This window comes from Ciconia boyciana, chromosome 8, assembly GCF_034638445.1.
Source record: "Ciconia boyciana chromosome 8, ASM3463844v1, whole genome shotgun sequence".
Classification (NCBI taxonomy): domain Eukaryota; kingdom Metazoa; phylum Chordata; class Aves; order Ciconiiformes; family Ciconiidae; genus Ciconia; species Ciconia boyciana.
In genome coordinates, this window is record NC_132941.1 from 31,604,473 (window position 1) to 31,623,622 (window position 19,150).

Below are 19,150 nucleotides of genomic sequence, written 5' to 3' on the forward strand. Positions count from 1 at the left end.
TTGCTAGCACAACTGTGCAATTTTCCAAAATTCAGGGCCAGCAGATTCAGTTAAATATTTTCCCCATAGTCCTGTGCATTAACATGCTGTGACAGAAAAACCTTTTCAAAACCAACATAACATTAATTTTGTAGTGGAAGCAAAGCCTTCTCGCATAACTATACACTGTTTTCTCTTAGGTAAAGGATTGACTGCAGATGTCTTATTTCCTCAGGATACCACAGACATGTCAGAAAACGCCTGTAGTCTGCTGCAACTTCGACATCTAAGAGAAACTCTTCAAAGTTTTTCGGTTTGCCATGTCTTTGGGCATATTCTTGTACTGGCATTGCCTATTAACAATACTTAAGTATTTACTAGACAGAAGCTTACACTGAACAACATTATTTCCTCCCACATTATTTTGTACCTAACTGCCAACTACTAAAACTGATATCATGAAGTAAACTAGGACAGTACAGAATTTTCTTGAATTATAAAATAGTTCCCAATACTTCAGTGTATTTTGAGATCTTCTACTGAGCAGGACATACAATAAAAAACATATGCCTACACAGAGCAGGTTGCAAAAATGATGGTGTACCACATAAACAATCCAGTAACTGAAACATACTCCTTTGAATAAACATGTATGTATTTAAAAAAAAAAGTTTAACATTGCATTATTACCTTTAGATAACTATTATATTAGACAAATTAGCCTTAAGAGTATTCACATGACAAACACACTGAGAGGTCTCCGATACCCTAGACACTGTTCAATTTTTTTAATACGGAGCATAGCAAGGATTACAATCATCTGTACTTGTGACTCAAAGTTAATTCTCTGTGGAAACTGGAGTCTGAGGGGAAAAGGAGCAGCTAATTAATATAAATTACAGAAGCAAGTGACAGGACTGTTGAATCCTTACCCCTGCAAGGGGAAACAGACCTCCTGAACCGCAGAAAGTCAATTAAACATGAAAGACAATCTGAATTAATGGACACTCCTGTTGCAGAAGCTTACCGATTCAAAAAAAAGGACAAACTGATAGAGTATTGAGGGATGCCTTTGTTTTGTGCTTTGCAAGCAGATACAAGTAAACCTTGTCAATGCTCCAGGTCAGGAGAAAGCCATGCATGACCAAGCAAGGGTAAGAGTCTAGCCCAAGATTAACAGAACACATTCTCTTATACTCCCCCCTGCGCTGGGTATTTTCGTTCAGCTACAGTCACAAACAATTCTTTTTTCAACTTGGACCAGGTGGAGAATGAGCTTTTATTTGTCTGCAGCGTACTAGCTACGCATATGCACATGACAGGACTGTGCAGGTAGTGGGTAATAGCCAGCATGTGTGACCTGCTTATTGACTCAACATTCATTTTCTCTGTATTGCTTGTTACCCTAAATAAATACCACATCTTGTGAAAGGTGGCTGGTTAACTTTGTCATTATCCCCAAATGCTATCAGAACTGAAGATACTGACTAAATTTGTACCAAAGCCATTACTTGACTGCAAAGGGACATGAGAAGACAGCCACAGCGGGAAAGCAGAGGGATACAGGCTATTGCCCCAGAAGAAGGAAATCCCTTAAACCTCCAGCCAGTTCCTAAGCATAGTACCTTTGCAATACTGTTCACAGTAAGAGAGACCATTCACTCTCCTGTGTATTTCCATTCATTAATTTAAACATTGTTGACACTTGAAAAGTAAAGGAGTGATTTGCCTGCAGCAAGATCACTTCTCTTTAACCACCCAGGTCTCACCACAGGCATTCTGGCCTTTTTTTTTTTTTAGATATTTGCAATATATGCCACTATAAAAATACAGTTTTCTCGTGACTTAAATCAGGAGGCAGAAGATATCTCAATAGAGGAGGAAAATTATATAAGTAATCACAAAGGTAAAGCTGGAGTTTTGAATGAAAAAGTTATTCTTCCTGTTCTGCTTTTAAACTTTTTCAATAATAAAATGAAAGAAATAATTGATTTCCTAACTCATAATATTGAATTAACACGTTCTTAAAACAGTAGTGCTTGAATTCGCATTAACGCTCAAATTATTCTTATTAAATACTTAAGCCACACGCTGATATTATTATTCCTAATGCTATTTTTTAATATCCACAAAAAAGTTCTGTTTGCTAAAATATCGATAGGGTGGCCAATATGTGAGGATGCATCCAAATCCTACCAAGGAGCTCAGAAGAGGATCAGTCTGGAGGCAGCAAATCCTCGTTCAGGACAGCAGAATGTATGTTCCTGATGCTAATAGCCCCCTTCTGCTGGAGATAGCACTGCACTGCTAAAACACTATTCACATTCATGCTTGTTTAGGTTTGGTTGTGCTTTTCTAAGCAACAGACAGCACATGGAATTTGGCTCTAGAAAGCCTTCACAGCAGATTCCAGTGTTGGGAAGCTCAGAAATATTTTGTCACCTCCACTCCTCGAATCATCACGAGCTTTGGGCACAGCCTGTATTGACCATAACAGATTTACTCTAACAACCCTTCCACTCCCATAGCCCAATTCCTGCCTGGCAGTAACATACACTTGCTGCCTCCTGCTGTGGCCGAGGTGGCTGATGAACATCCCTGCTTTGCTCAGTCACAAAAGGAAAGAGAAAGGAGTAAGGAGACCCTCAAAGGGCAACCAGGGACATTCGCTGGGTGTGCAGCTTGAGAGGCACACAGCTTTCTCAGCAAGAGCTGCAGGAAATCTTTCTTCTCCCTGTTGCTGTGCTGACTGATAAGAGCATGCTGAACTCTCTTCATTTCAAGTCATGCAGTGGTACTCAGGCAAATTATTTTAATACAGTGCAGGTGAGCTTCACTTGAAAGAAGCAAAGCTGCTATGGGAACCCTAAGGAGTACACAGGAAACTGGGGGGGGGGGGGGGGGGGAACCCCGAACACCCAAAACAAAAAAACCACACACAACCAAACAAAACAAAACAGGTGAACCAGGTAAAAATGCAGGTGAACTATTCACTGTTTTAGCGTCAGTCACACCTCTACCAGCCGTAAGTACAGTAAGGTAGATCCAAAGGTCCCATTAATAGGCTGTATTAGAGTGGTAAGAAGTCTAGTGTATTGAGGGGATGCTTTATTAATCCAAAACTGCAACAGCATTAACTTAGAAAGTGTTTATACTTCCAACTGATAGTGGTCAATACATTTCCAATTCGGTCTGCCACATTTTAATTAAATTATCTTATGGTAAATATACTAAAACCTCCATTACTTGATGGCATTTCAATTTTAGCTTTCAACTTCTCAGACTCACTTGTGAAAGGTAAGCTTGGAAAACAGTGCCATCTAATGCTAAAGAGCATAAAAATAGGAGATTAGTGTAATAACTTTGAAATGTAATGTTGCAAATTTGTTTTACACTGATTTTCCACACAATTCTGTAATATTCAATGATAGCTTAAAGAAGAGTTTAAAAATACTTCTGTGAAATGACATAACAGATTTGGAAAACCGCATTGCTAGTTCAAAAATTTTTTTATAAAAGCAAGAAATTCTAATTCAGGTGATTGAGAAGTACTTGTATTTGAATAGCAAATTCCCAAACTACTGCATTATCTTCATGTTGTTTGAGAGTGCTAGGGAACCTGAGGATCTGTTCCCAATTAGATCTATTTCTAATCAGTAAATATAAGGTGACAAATAACATTACCTGCAAATCATGATAGTGAACAGCTCTAAAGAAGATGCAGAATAGCATTGTGATTAGCCACAATTTATGAAAAAGGTAATTTAAAGTAAAAGTCTGAAGACCATTCCACAGTGTTCTTGGTCAGCTTTGTACAGTATGTGCTTTTAAGTGCTCTTTTGCCAAAATTCCTGATGCAGGAAAAGCAAAATGAGCAAGACACTCGTCTACACAGAAAGAAACAGAAGGAACATGCATTTTCTAGGACAACTCTCTAGGCATGTATCAGCTTCTCGTAGTCTGGAGCAAGGGCTTTCCCCTCAAGACATTTCACCAAACAGTTTCCTGAAGTTGGTTCTTACAGAGCCATGAGGTATGTGCAGAACTGGCAAGATTGGGGTTTTTTTCCATAACCTAAACTATGTATTAAGAACTTATACGCACATAAACATTATACTGAATGAAGCAAAGCAGCGAGAAAACTGGAAAGTTCTTTGCAAGTTTAATGAGAAACCAAGGAAGCCTTCTCCTTTATAATATCAAGTAGTTCACATACTAAAATCCAGCCCAGAATACTAGAGAAATTCACAGTAAACTGAATTAATGTATTAATTAATACGGTAATGTATTAATTCAAGTTACATGGACAACAGAGCATTTGCATGAATTTTCAGCTATTGAACTTTTTACTCATTGTCACATTTCAGATTGTGAAAAAAATCACATTTCACTTAAAAATATTTTCAAAAATATATTCAAATAATGCACCTGTACTAGGTAACTTTCCTGCCAAGTCATTAAAACATTCAAGGTTCTCTCCATAGATGCCACTTTCCTGCCAAGTCATTAAAGCATCCAAGGTTCTCTCCATAGATGCCATAACCTCTTGCTTTTAACCCTTCAATTAGTTATTGTATACTCTTCTCCAAGCTGATCTGGAGAGGGTTCCCCCCCCAGACATCCTTCATTAAAATCCCCCAAATGTCACTTTTTTTTTTTTTTCTTCAATATTTACTGCAGGACTAACCCAAACATAAAAAAGAAATAGGAGATATCTTGCCACGACCGCAGCCACTGTTTCATAACCCCGTTACACTCAATGCTTTTACACTGAAATGCTAATAGTTTCACACAACATTAATTTTATCTTACTTGAGAATTAGTCCTATAATATTCAGCAGGCCTGTTAGGGAGATCAAGAATGGATGTAGATCAAGAAGTTTTGTTCTTCATGTCTTTCAACTGCCATGGAATGCAATGTTACGTTAATTAATTGTGTGGGGCTTGAGTGATGTAAATTTTCTTTACTGAGGTAAATACCATCCTGGATTTAATCCTTTTATTTATTTTCTTTCTTTTATAAATATACTCTAAATATCACATTGCATTAGAGTGTTATTATCACAATATCAAAGCTTTTGGGTTTCGTTCTTACTTAATTTTCATTAAATTCTCATACGCACACACACACCCCCCCCAAAACCACAAAGTACTTTTCCCCACATGGATAATAAGGAAAGACACTGTTTCGGAGGCTCAAGGTAAGTGCTTGCCTTTGAAACCAAAAAGGCGTTAAAAACATCATGTAAAACCAGACATGGCTAAATAGTGGCTAAAAAGCGAGAAGACATCCTTCAGAAAGCTGAAGGTTTGTCCAAAAGAAATAGAAAGGATCATAAATTCTGGCAGGCTAGATGTAAGAACACAAGCAAAGAAAAAGGACACAAAGTGTTTTAGGATCAGCTTATAAGAGCCATAAAACCTAGTAATAAATTCTTTTTCAAACATATCAGGAACAGAATACCTGCCAATGAATCTATGGAAGCAATTACCGTTCAAGGCATAAAAGGAGTGCTCAGAGAAGATAAGGTTATTGCATAAACAGAAATTGTTAATTTTTTTTTTTTTTTTTTTTAATTCATTTTCACTGTAGGGCAGCTTAAAGAGATTCCCTTACTGGATCCCCTCATAGTATAAGGCATACCAGGGGACTGGGTTTTTTCCCCCCTCAAATCAGAGGGCTGCTGGAAGACACTATAACAAGAGAAAAAAAAATAAATCTTCTACTCTGAACACTCTAAACAATAACAAGTCACTGAGCTCAGGTGGTATTCACTTATGACCTTCTGGACAAAATCTACAATGAAATAACTGAGCAGTTAACTGTGCTGTGTAACCTCTTGCTTAAAAGTGCCTGACTATGAGAAGTCTAGAAGGTCACACATAAGATACACATTTTGAAAAACTGGTCCAGGAGAGAGGAAAGTACAGACCAGTAGATCTGATGTCTGTAGATAGAGAACTGGTAGAAACTATAATAAAGATAAATTGTGAGCACATAGATGGGTGTGATATATTGGGAAAGGGTCAACATGGATTGTGTAAAAGGAAGTCACACCTCACAAATCTATGGGAATTATCCAGAGTCAGCAAACACATAGTTAAAGACAACTCAGTTGACATAATCTTCCAAAGAAGCTACAAGAAAGTAAGTTGCCATAAGTAGGAAGGAAGAACAGAAGGAAGCATTTACATGACTAAATAACCAGTTGCCATTTATAAGTAGTTATAAGTAAAGAACCACAGTAAATTGCAGTGGAATTAAAAGGATCTTCAAAGTTTCTTTCTTTTTTTTTTTTCTTCCCCTTATGCATTCCAGTAATTTACCTGTGATTCTAGACAGAGTTCTTACCATTCCAAAGCCCACTGTTCTAGCAATGGTCTTTTTGCTGAAACCTCAGATTCCTTCAAAGTGAACTTTCTTCACCTTTTTTCAGGTCACCCCAAGTTCCCAACCCTATCTTTCCTTTATGATCTCCAAGGATTTAGTCCTCAAATCTACACAGTCCTAATGCTCAGACAGGCTTCCAAGCAATTGCACCAAAGCTAACATATGCAAAAGAACTTGCTTTGTTTGTGGGGAAAGGTCTACCTTTCCCCCAACAGTTCAGAACAAAGCTGTTCAAATGTAAGAACAAATATTCTTACTCTATTTTTCCAGAATGTGACTGTTCACAGAAGCGGCTAAAAAAGATGCAGTTCTGCTTTAAGCTTCCTCACTAGCCTGTTTGCCTGGATAGATACAGAAATGTCTGTCTCCATGAAACAGCAGAATGCACCCAGCTTTCTCCTTGCAAGATAATGAACTGGTCACAGGACAGGGAATTTCAGCAAACAATGTCACCACAGTGAAACACAAGATAAAAGAGGGGGAGAGGAAAACCTTTCCGTTTCTCTCTCAAATATTCTGTGATGGCATGACTGGACAGATTAATAATGGCGTTAATCAAAGTATGTTTGTTTTCCTCTCTTGTCATATAAAAAGTGAATAACCCTAGGCATAATGTTTGATTTAGTTCCTATGCAGTATCTGCCTAAATGAATATGATGAATGAAATGGTTTTAACAGTTCTGCAGCAAAGGCAGCTTTACACTACTCACCGCTTGTACAATATGTACTTAACACATGAATAGATTTCGCAATATAAAAATACACATTAACATTGTGAACTTTGGTATAAGTTCTATACACTAGAAAATGTATGCAGGTTTGCCCTTCTTTCTATAGAAAAAAATTGTATAAATTATTCTGGCAGCTCATGACAATTTTAAAATGGATTACCTCTAATATACCATGTTCCATTATGAATCATTAGAGGAAGAGTGTTTTGATGATGTATGTCACAATTTACAGGCTCTCTGATGAGGCAGATAATACACTGATGTAATGCATTCCAGAGATTTAGCAGAAAAGAAAAAAAAATTCCACTTTTGTTCTCTTCAAATGAATATACATGGCCATATTCTATGCTCGATTCACCCCTGCTGACATCAGAATTTATAAAACCACATATCCAACATTGTCATGGTGGCAGGAAAGGATAAGGACCATGGTCCAGCAAATACATAACCAGCATGTTTATTTTCCTTGTATCTTTCCATGACCTGATCTATCCATTACAAAGGACAGCCTTGATTCCCACTATTCAGCAACAGTATGATCGTTACAGCTCAACACGCACATAACGCAAGTGCACAGTACATTCCCAAACCTACTCATGTATGCATGCTACAGCACTTGAAAAAAGAACCAAGATGTTAAAGCATTCTAATACTGCAAACTGAACCAAAAGAAAAGATATCATAAGGTCTATTATCAACTTGCCTCTCTAACACTTTCATTAAGGTCAACTCTGAAGAGATTATTTAACTTCAGGAACAAGGAAGAGGGGAAAAGTTGAAGAGGATGGAATTTCAGAATCTGCTCTATTGCTTTCCCAGATAAAACAAACAAAAAACTCCCTTGAATTTTACTATGGTACAATTTTCTTTCTTAAGAGTCTTTTACAACCTGCTAAATATTCAAACAAACAATGTTCTGGGTAAGAGTAATTTATATCACTCTCTGCAGTCAAAAGCAAGACTATTGCTCCTCAGAACACAAAGTGCTCTGTAAATGACTTGCACATCCCGATTTAGTTCTGTCTGATTAACAGCTTGACATGACATGGTCACATGACACTCAGGATAGTCGCTCATCTATATTCAGTTCTTTGCAGTATTATTCTTTTGCTGCATCTTCATGTCCCATTCTACAGTCTTCTCGGTGAAACCACATTGTTTGTTTCACCCAGGGATGGCTGTCCCACAGCTGCTCTAGACTCAGAGTGGGCTCACTATATTTTAGTGTTTTGTTTGGTTTTGTGTGTCACACTATGATTCCTGATGGCTTAAAGCATCAGGGAAGATGCATCTCATTTGTAAAGCAGAAGCTTCCAACTATCCTGCTAGTGCCACTGGTGTGACCAGCCAAAATCAGATGCAGATTAAAAGCGGGAGGCACAGGGGATTAGGATCATTAGCCTGCATCTCCCACTGTGCCTCAGCACTAACTCATATGTTCCCAAAGGCAGCTTTCCTCTAATTCCACAATACAATATATGGGATGCAGATGTTAGTCTTGCACATCAGGTCCCACAGCAGACAAGAAGCTGAAGCACTGCTTGTAGCTGAGAACTGTGCACCTCTCCTCAGTAAAACACTGAGCTGTGGATCTGTCCTTACCACATCAGCCTGCATGAGTCCAACATGCCCCATCATGCCATGCAGACAGACAACATCCCCTCATTCATGTCACAGCAGCCTCCGTCTCCAGCTATCTCCCAAAGCCAACAGATTCATTTTTATTATTATATGAACACGACCAGAAGTATAACCCTATATAAATTACATTTTGCTTGACAGTAAATTTGCTCATTCTGTTTGCAAGTCCCTGATTCTGGTATGGCCAGCTAAGGCACAAATACTGACACATATGACACCATGGGGCATTAAAAATGGATTCTTCTTTTTGATTATTACATTTAATCTGTCAAATTTACATTATTAAGCAAGTGTAACACGATTGACTTCTAAATGCCCATCTAGTACATTGTTCTCACTATCTGATGCAGTTATTAGTATAAACTAAAAGTGGCCATTGTAAGTTAGTTATGGAGCAATTAGCCATGGAGAAATTCACATGTTGCACTGATTTCGTACCCATAGCACACTGTTTTTTCAGAAGCTAATTCTAATTTAAGTCATGACAAGATTGCACTGTCTTCGAGAACTGTAATGAAAAGCAGTTCCTGTGCTCTGGTCCCTTGTGCACAGAAGTAACAAGAGAACAGCACAGCTGATGTAGATTAATACGGAGAATTTTGACTCTCAGGCTAAAAAGAAAAGTGTTCTTAGTGTATCAAACACCTAAAGAGGAAAAACAAAATAAAACCAATGAGCAACAGGGAGATGATCCTATACTGTTCAGCTGAAACAACACTAGGATTATAGCATCTGTTATTCTACTCTAGTAAAACTATTTCCATACCATTCTTCTTCTTGCATTTCAGGTGAAGTGAACAGGGATTATTCTATTGTAGAAATGCACAGGGACTCACTGAGTGACCCTGCAGCAGCAGCACATACCGATACTAAATCAACACCAAGCTGCTTGTCTTTCTCAGATTAAGTATTCCCCGTAATTCAGAACCCCATTATCCAGGCTGTACTGTGAGTGTTCGTTCAGCACCTCCTGTCCTAGCTTGCCAGTTTCCTGTGGTCTCTTCCATTTTCAGGGAAAGAAGTTTCTATTCCATTTAATGAGCCACATATCCTCAACCACAGCAGCCATTGCTTTGTAAAAATTTTCACAGCAAATGATTTATAGGATCAACATGTCATCTTAATATAACTACCTAGCAGAAAGTGAAATGCATTCTTGCTAGTTTTACATACTGCAGAAGTGATTAGGTCATATCTCAGATCATTATATCAGTAATGATTCACTTCTAGTCAGAAAAGCACCAAACTCTTTCAACAGGAATTCAGCTCAGTGGTAACAGAATGAGAAGTTTGAACCTGGTCTGAAGCTTTTCATGCTTTGAGCCTCGTTTATGAGCCCTGTGATTTAAACCTTGGTAAGTCTCATGCAGACATACTAAGAAGGGATAGACAGAGATAATTATCTCAGCTTCACAGTACTACCTCCAGCTTATTTGTTCTTCTTTCTCATTAGAAGACTCATGAGAATCCATAAATGGAAGTTGATCTGTGAATTAAATTTGTTCCATGATAACAGGTAAGTATCTGCAAACAAAACTTGAGTTTTATGTTAGTGCTGTCTCCACCACAGTCTCAGAGAACAAACTGCTTAGTGTGGTCATGAAAACTCCACCAGTATCACTTCCTTTTTCAAAGGATGCAGTTATTCCTAAAATGCAGGTCAATCAAAATTGTTCAGCCAGCCAGTCTCTGAGCTATTCTAAGAGAAGAGCTGCACTCAGACACAGTTTTATCTTGTGCATTACACTTCTTCCAAAGTTTTTGTCTTTCTTTAAACTCTTTACAGATCTCCAGCCTGTAGTTAGCGTTCCTTCTATCCCTTTACGGATAGAAAACCCAATTTAGAGTTCCTCTTCTCTATCCCTGCATCCTCATGCTGTCAGACACAGAAACTGATCGTAGTGAAATACTTCCCTATTTTTGAACTGGATCAGTTCACTGATATCATTTGTCAGGCACACTCATAAATTTATATGTGATCTTTCCAGAAACACTGGAGGACAACAGCTAGTAACCATAACACCAGAACGGTTTCAACAGCCTTTCACTTTGTCACAATAAGAACTGACTGTAAACTGCATGTGGACACACCTTATACTGTGAATACCTCCAGCCCCATGCAGCAGGAAGAAATATAGCATTATATTTCCATTACATATCCCCACCACTACTTTCAAAAACAAGCAACAAGTTTCAGAAAGAGGTCATTTATTACATCACAGAGTACAATGAAGTTGGAACAAGAGAGGTTCAGACTTCTGCCCCCTGAGGACAATCACGCACTGCAACAGGTTACCCAGAGAGGTTCTGCAGTCTCCATTCTACTTTTCGCAGTAGGTTAGACTAGAGCCTTCTGAAAGTCCCTTCCAACCTGAGTTATCCTATGATCTCATAATGCAACAAAGCCAAATGCATCTCTCTTCTTTATGGAATATTTGCTCTCTATTCTTATACATGCAAACGAACTTTTTATTAACTGATAGTCATTGATGCTTTGATTCTGTTGACATAATTAAAACAAATATTTGCAGAAAATGAAATGAATTCACAGAATGTTTGGAGTACAGCTTCTGGGGACAAATATGTCATCTATAATAAACAGGAAGAAAACAAGAAGCAGATTCTGGACTAGCAATGTATTCAGAGAAATATATTAGAAATCTAAACGTCTATGCCCACTTGTCACGCATCATTTACAGACTGGCAGGAACAACAGCAGTCTTGATTTTCCACCAAAGCATTTTCTACATTGCCGGTTAAGGTGGGGGGAAGGATCTCAGATAAATCTGATGGAAATAAATGTGCAGAGTTCATACTGAACCGAGTAATATTTTTTCTGTAAACAACAACAGTAAAAGCAAAGAAGAGAGCAAGAGAATAGTCACTTTTTCATTATTATTTGGACTGAAGCAGTTAAGAGAGGGAAGAAAGAGAGACAGGTCTTTACTCAATGTTTTCTCTCTCTCAATTGCAAGTGGAATTAATGAATGACAATCCTCCCAGCAGCCTCCTATTTTCCCTCCTCAACAGCCTACTCAGAGTTTAAAGGTCTTTCTACAGGCTGGTATGCTGCCCTTGCCATTTTCAGAGCAAGTTCTGCAAGAAACCGTTGCTTACTCAGCTGAATAAAACCCTCTCCATGTTCGCTGATACGACATGGACAAATCTCAAACTACGGGACAAACTATCCTGAAGAAGCACCCTGAGTACATTTCTCAGGAAAGCCAGGAACAGGGGCATGACAAGCAGCAGACACAACACAACATCCTCTTTCAGATGCCAGGAAGAAAAAGAGCTAGTAATAAGTCTTATGTTAGATGTACCCTTCTGCTACTAGGTGCTTTGCAAACATAGCTGGTTCCACTGCCTCAAGACGGGAAGAGGCAAAAATGAATCTGCATTTCAGGCAAATGGTGGCAGCACATCCTTGACATCTGAGGTCCTAAGCCAGGAGTTTACTTAGTTGCTTTGGGCACAGAGGGACACAAAGGACCACAACTTATGGTGGCTAGTCTAGAGCTAAACGCAGAGTGGGAACCATTGCCTTGTTCCCTGATAGTTTTCCCTCAATTCTATGATTTAGGGCGAGGTATTTCCCTCATCCAGATCTCTGACTTAAAAAGGGGGGGGGGGGGGGGAGGAAATCATATCCATCCTAGAATTTGAGAAGTCAAGCACAGTTTTACAGCTAACTCAGATTCTGGACAGGAACTGTTGTGAAGTTGTGACAGCTTAAAAGAAACATCTTCATATAGCAGTTAGTGGAGACCCACTAACCTCTTCATTTCACTTATATCACCACCTAACGTGGCTGAGCATGCTCCCAGATCCTCTTTAAAAAGACTGCCAGCCTCAGGCAAAATCCCATTTGTTGTTTCTCCTGCTTTTGCTGCATTCAACCCTACAGCTAAGCTAGCACCAAGGTCTGAGGGGTAAACCTGAAGCATGATGTCAGGAAACTACCACCAAACCAAAAGGATGCTCAATAAATGAACATGGCTCAAAACACTTTTCAGGTGACTCAAGTATTTTTTCAGTAGACTCAGTAAGACTAATATAGATTCATTATTCAGGATCCTGATATAGGATTCAGGTTTATCACATGGCAGATCATTTTAGCAAAACAGAAATTCATTGAAGAAATAACGTGGCCAGTTTGTAAACTGATTCTAGTAGCAACAGCACCAAAATATTTTGCTTCAGCATGTTTTACAACAGCTGTAAAAGAGTAAACACATAGGCAGGAAAAGCGTCTTGGGTAGAAGTAGTATCTTTCACTAGACCAACTGGTATTCCTGGAAGAGCCAGACAACATTCCAGACATAAAAGCCCTTCTTCTTATCAGAAACAGAAGCAGCAGTTTCCAAGGTACACAAGTTTAGCAGAACTGAGCAGAGTTTAGGTATAGATCAAGTAGACCATCTTTTAAAGAAAGGAGAATTAAAACCAAAAATATCCTAGTAAAAATATAACTTAAGACTATTGAAAACTTAGGTCTAATCATGCTGAATGAGTATTTCTTAAATAGAAAAATAATACTGATAAATGTAAGGAAGTTCAGATACAACAATCAACCAGGTTATCTTCTTTTTCAGCATAGGACTTCCAAAGGAAAATGTGTTCTCAGTAGCGAGCACATTAGACTTGCCTTTTGGTTTAGAAAATTTGATAGAAGTAGTAGTTCCAAAACCCTTTCAAAATTTTACATAAACAGTTCCCCTTCCACAACCATTGCAGCTACAAGTAAACAGGAAACCCATTCTAATCTGGGTAAAACATCATCTACATTTTTGTCTACTTCCAACAGGTAAATACACCCACTTTTTAGTTTGCCATTAGAACATCACTGGTTTATGAGCTATGTCTGAGAACATACACTGTTCCTCCAATTCCTCTTCCTTTTCTCCTTCTCATCTGCATAAACTGCAAGCAAACCTTCGGCTCTTAACAGACAAATTAACACCCTTTTGCAAAGGAATCAACAAGTTTGTTACATACAGAAAGCCACTGCTGCAAGCTAAAATAGTTACTGCTTTATTTGAGAGAATATATTTACAAAACGGAAAGTAAGGTATAGGTAGATTTTTAGTTGTATTTTATAAAAAATTAGGGTGACTCCTTTTACAACAACTTGGCTGCATTAGGGAAATATCAATACCTTTCTATCATTTTAATGGTGTTGTGGGATCAGTTGAAGTTAATGGAGTTGCACCATGGATTAATTCAGATCAATTAAGGCAGCAAATTAATTGAAGGCTTCTCACTCTTGCACAACAAAAAAGAAAACCTTTGTGGAAGCTTCAACTGCTGTCTGCTCCAGCTCTCTGCCAGGAATTGTAGCCCCATAGCAGTGCTGGTGGAAGAAAACACGTGCATGTGCCTGAGCTACTGCTGAAGTGGCTAAGAGAGCTCATAGGATCCTAAGGTAATTCAGGTTGGAATTCAACTCAGATCTCCCATCACTGCAGGGGGACCAGCAACCTTGAACAACAGGATGCAACAGCACAGTAGTTATCAGAGGTAACAGTCTAAGCCATAATTACTAGATCCATCAGGCCTACCTGTTGACAACCCCAGAAGGGTCACAAAAGTAACAGTCTAAGCCATAATTACTAGATGCATCAGGCCTACCTGTTGACAACCCCAGAAGGGTCACAGAAATGATGCACGTAGATCCTGCTCTCCGTTCTCTCAGAGAGCTGCCACATAACAGCATCAATTCCTTTCTGACCCTTTTACATTATCTCTTACCCAGCTGAGCTAACTCTGATCTCATTCAAGTCAAGGAGACTTTTGACACTTAAATGCTGATGGACATTTACCCTTTTACTCATAACAGCATCCAAGATTTCATACAACTCTTTAGAGGTACTACGCTACTGCCTAGAATCTGGATCACTGCATGGTGTATTCCCCTACAGTGTTTGCTTCTCCTTGCACTTAATATTTATAAAGAGATATGCAACATGATGACCACAGTCCTGCAATGACTGCTCTACTTAAGACACCCTTCACATATTGATGTGAAGCATCATTGCCTCTGCACAAGCACAAACCCACCAATCTAGACACCATGATTTGCGGTATATTTTCTTAATTCATACAACTTTTGGCTGATTTATATTTCCATGTCTTTTAGCAAGAAACAGTTAAAGCTGTGCAGAGAGACAAAGAAGCCACAAAGTGCATTCAGAATGTCAAAAGGACTAGAACTTTAAAAGACTAATTTTGAGAAGCTGCATCATATACTCAGCCTCCATAACAACTGCTTTTTAATTGAAACATTTCAAGTGGATTTTCACTGAATTCTAATTTTCATTACCAAATGTTTATGATCGAGGATGTTCTGTGATTAGGTGGGGGTTTTTCTTTTCTTCTTCTTCTTTTCTTCCTGATGGACATTGCCAGGAGAACTACAGTGAAATGCATTCCTCCTGCTCTGGTAATAAGGTACATATTTGATTTTAAATTATAAAAGGCAATACTTTTTTGGTGTTGTTACTTTTAGTAACACAAATCAGGCCAGCTGGAGATGTTATTTCTGCCCTGGAGAGTCTTGTGCGATGTTTTAAATTGTAAAGGGAAATAAGTGATTCTAGCTTTTATGATTACCCAATTCACAGTGACTTCTCCTGGTATTATTTTTCTGGGAATTGCTGCACACTGCAGACTAACGTAAACTTCTATGAGCACCTTGAGAGAAATACGCATTTAAAAGTTTATTTAGGCAAGGTAAAAGATTACATTGAGAAGAATACATTAGCATACGCTAAGCAGAATAGAGCCAGATCTCCACCATGGCTTCATTTTCCTCACATATACATGAACAAATGAGTTTAAAATTTGTACTTCCAGTTGGATGCAAAGTCCTAATCTTTACATTCCAGTCAAGTCCAACAGACAGAAACACAAATTTCTTGGTCAGAATAACTGAAAACAGTTCTTCCTGGGCAACAGGAGTGACAACCCGAGTGACATAACTTTAACTGGTTTTTATAAAAGGTTTCCGAAAGTAGTTTAACAACATTAAAATTAATTAAGAATTAATTTCTCAAGCCAAAATGGAGTAAGCATGAGGGCTTTTGTGGTTTTATTCAGTATTAGTTCAGTTTAGATCATGGAATAGATGCCACAAATTTAAAATGAGCAACTACAGTGAAGGTTGGTAAGCCTGAAGGAATAACGCTGACACTCTGCAGAATTCTTGTGTCCTATGGGCAGTTTTTCTTTCTAAATAGTCTCTATAAAGCCAGTATGCCCACCTTCCATTTTACATTAAAACGTACCTCTCTCCTAAACAATTGTTGTTTGCAGACAATAACAATTATAGTGATTTCTAAATCCATGTGTAAATCAAATTGCCCCACCACCCCACGCTCCAATGTAGCAAACAGTTTTGAAAGGAAAAGAGCCAAGTTCCCTTTACACTAATACACTTTAAAAAACAGATCTGTACGTACTATCAGAGAGGGATGAGAAGAATGATTTGGAAACAGCACTCAGTAGTAACTGGTGGCTCAACACAGAAACACACCCTATCACATCCTCGTATTATAATTGGAAGTTCTTGCTATAACCTGTAATTTCACAAAGTCCAAGAAATTTGACCCAAGGTAACTTTTTAAAATCACTTTCAGCCTCTATTCCATCCATAAAAAGACCATAACTATAGCTCAAATAAGGTTTTTGACAATATATTAGATTTCTAATAGGTTCTAATTCTTCTTTCCTCCCACATAACACCTTTTTTTTTTTTTAAAGTGAAGATTAATTTGAATAAACAACCTTAAACAAATGAAATTTAAAAGTCAGTTGTGTCTCATAATAGAAATTATACAAATTGCCCCTTTTCTACTTGCTCTTTTTGCTCCCCCAGTTACATTTTCCAAACATTGAAAATAATATTAGCTGTATAGACAGACAGTTAAGATAAGTCTATCTTCTGGCACAGCTGGCAAGAAGCAATATAAGAAAAGAGTAAGTAGTAAGAGTTCATTCTGCAGCAGGAATTGGTTTGAAGTGTATATGAAGGAATTCAGTCAATGAATTTTCTTCACTCAGGAAAAACATCAACTAATAGTTCTATAGAAAAGGCAGGAAACTGCTATAAAAGAAACTTCTTTCTCTGGGGCATATGGAAAGAAGTGGACTAGTGTACTGTAGACTCTTGAATTTATCGCTGTATCTAATTTGAATGTTATATATTTAAATATCAGATCTTGTAGAGAAAAGAAGTTAGCCTTCTCCCCTCTAGTATGTTCCTACCTCCACAGAAACATACATAGCTACTCCATTAAAAACAGAGTTAAGCTAACTGCTCTGACTGAAAGTGAGGATTTTATCTTTTTCACAAAATTGCAGAGATTCCTCAAAAAACCAAACAAACTAGATTTCCAGTTTGATGGTTTTGTTACCAAGTCTAGTTCTAAGAAAAGTATGTTTTCATGCACAGCATCTCTATCCTGAAGTGATGATTATTCATTCCATCTTTTCCCTTGAATAAAAAGTTCGGAATAAGCAATTCTTAAGAGTTCTTTTATAGAAACATTTGCACAAATAAAAATGACAATAGAAACATAGCATGAGTAAAGGAGTGTGGGACGCAAACATGCTTGGTGTGCTTTGTCACCCTTCTAACAGAAGGGGAGAAAAGGTCTACACCCTAAATTGCTTACAGTTTATAGACAAAAAGTAAAGGTTAAAGTATCAGTTAAAAAGTAATTTTCCACACAGGAGACAGAGATGATCAGAGAAGTTAAATTTGGTTGGGTTTGTTGTTTTTCGTTTGGTTGGGGTTTTTAATATATGACACAGCTTGTAATAAATATTAATTAATTGCTTCTTAAGGCTCTTGCTGGAATAAAGTCCCTATTCTGTAAGAATGTAACATACATAAATTTTTAGTTGTTTTCCTGAGTGGAAGTCTAAATTTGTAAATATAAACCAGTTTATTCCCAACATGCGTTCAACAGCTGCATTCTTGTGAGACACTGGAATATGGAGAAAGCTGACAAATTAGGTTAGGAGAGCTGTTCTGCACAAAGGATTCAATGGGGAAGAAGCACAAGGTGTCTCTGTGGGAGCTGGGCAAGCGAGCAGACAAAGCTCAAAGTTTTAATAAGACAATAGAGATGACCTGCAAAAATAAGAGATGAAAAAAATCTAGATGTCAGAAAGAGAATGGTGCAAACCTCCAAAGTCAGAAAGAAGCTTGGAAACAGTAACCTCTCATCACCCTGTTCTGCCTCTCTGCAGTTCGATTCCTTAATTTATTCTAGTCTGACACATTTGCAACTTCAGTCTTCTCAAAGCAATCAACAAGTCTATTGCTTAGGATGAGGATCAAACCGATTGTTGGAGCTAAATGGTGGTTTGTCAGATTGCCAGAATGACTCTCGAAAAGAAATATATTATTACAATTTTAGCAAGTCCATTAATGTCACAGTCTAAAGCAAGTACAATGGGCATTCATTTTCCTGTGTCAGTCTTAGGTATACGTATGTACTCCTGGGATGAAGGATAAACTACTGCTGTAACCACTCTATTTTACTTCTCTCATCTTCCAAACTTCCTCCCACAAATGCACACAGACTGTGCTAGTTCTTCGCTGTTTTGCAGTCATATGCAGAAGCCTCAACTAAGATTAGGGCCCTGGTGTGCTGTACATCAGTAGCAAGACATAATCCTTGCCTCAGAGAGCTCACAGGTTAGAGCTCACTGCTAAGACAGGCAAATTGTCCTGGTTTCAGCTGGGATAGAGTTAGTTGTCAGCTAGGGTTAAACCACGACACAAACGGAAGGAGAAATAATGGCGAAAGCTGGAGATAAAGTTACTTGCCCACGGTCATGGAGCAGGCCAGGAACAGAACCCATATCTCCTCTTCCCTCCCTAATAGGTCACATTTCCTCTCATCTTTAGCTGAGCCTTCTTCTCTGCCTCTTCTCCTCAGTTATGAATAATTCATTCTTCAGCTCTCAGGTCAAGATTTCTGTTCACATACGATAACATTAACTAGATAACCATATTAAAAATACTAAAAGGCATGGTAAGATGAAAACTTTTCAGCCAAGAATGTTGCTACTGTGGTTTCTTTATCCATATGCATTTAGAATTGTTTATTTTTTACTGTTACTGGTGTAATTAATTTTGTCTCTCTCTTCCTGCCCATGGCAAGGACCTAATTTCTGCAATTTATAGCTTGAAATGTGAAGAAATTCTGCATTCAGATTAGCTGCAACATTTCCTTTGCCCCATAAGTATTTTGCATTTGTAGAGTTTACTGCAAACATGGTAACAAAATTTAATAGTGTAAAAGAGAACTGCAAATTCTGCTACTAATAAACTTTGCATTTGTTCACCACTTTTACATGTAAGACTGGATCATGCATCCAAATGACTTGGAGCCTG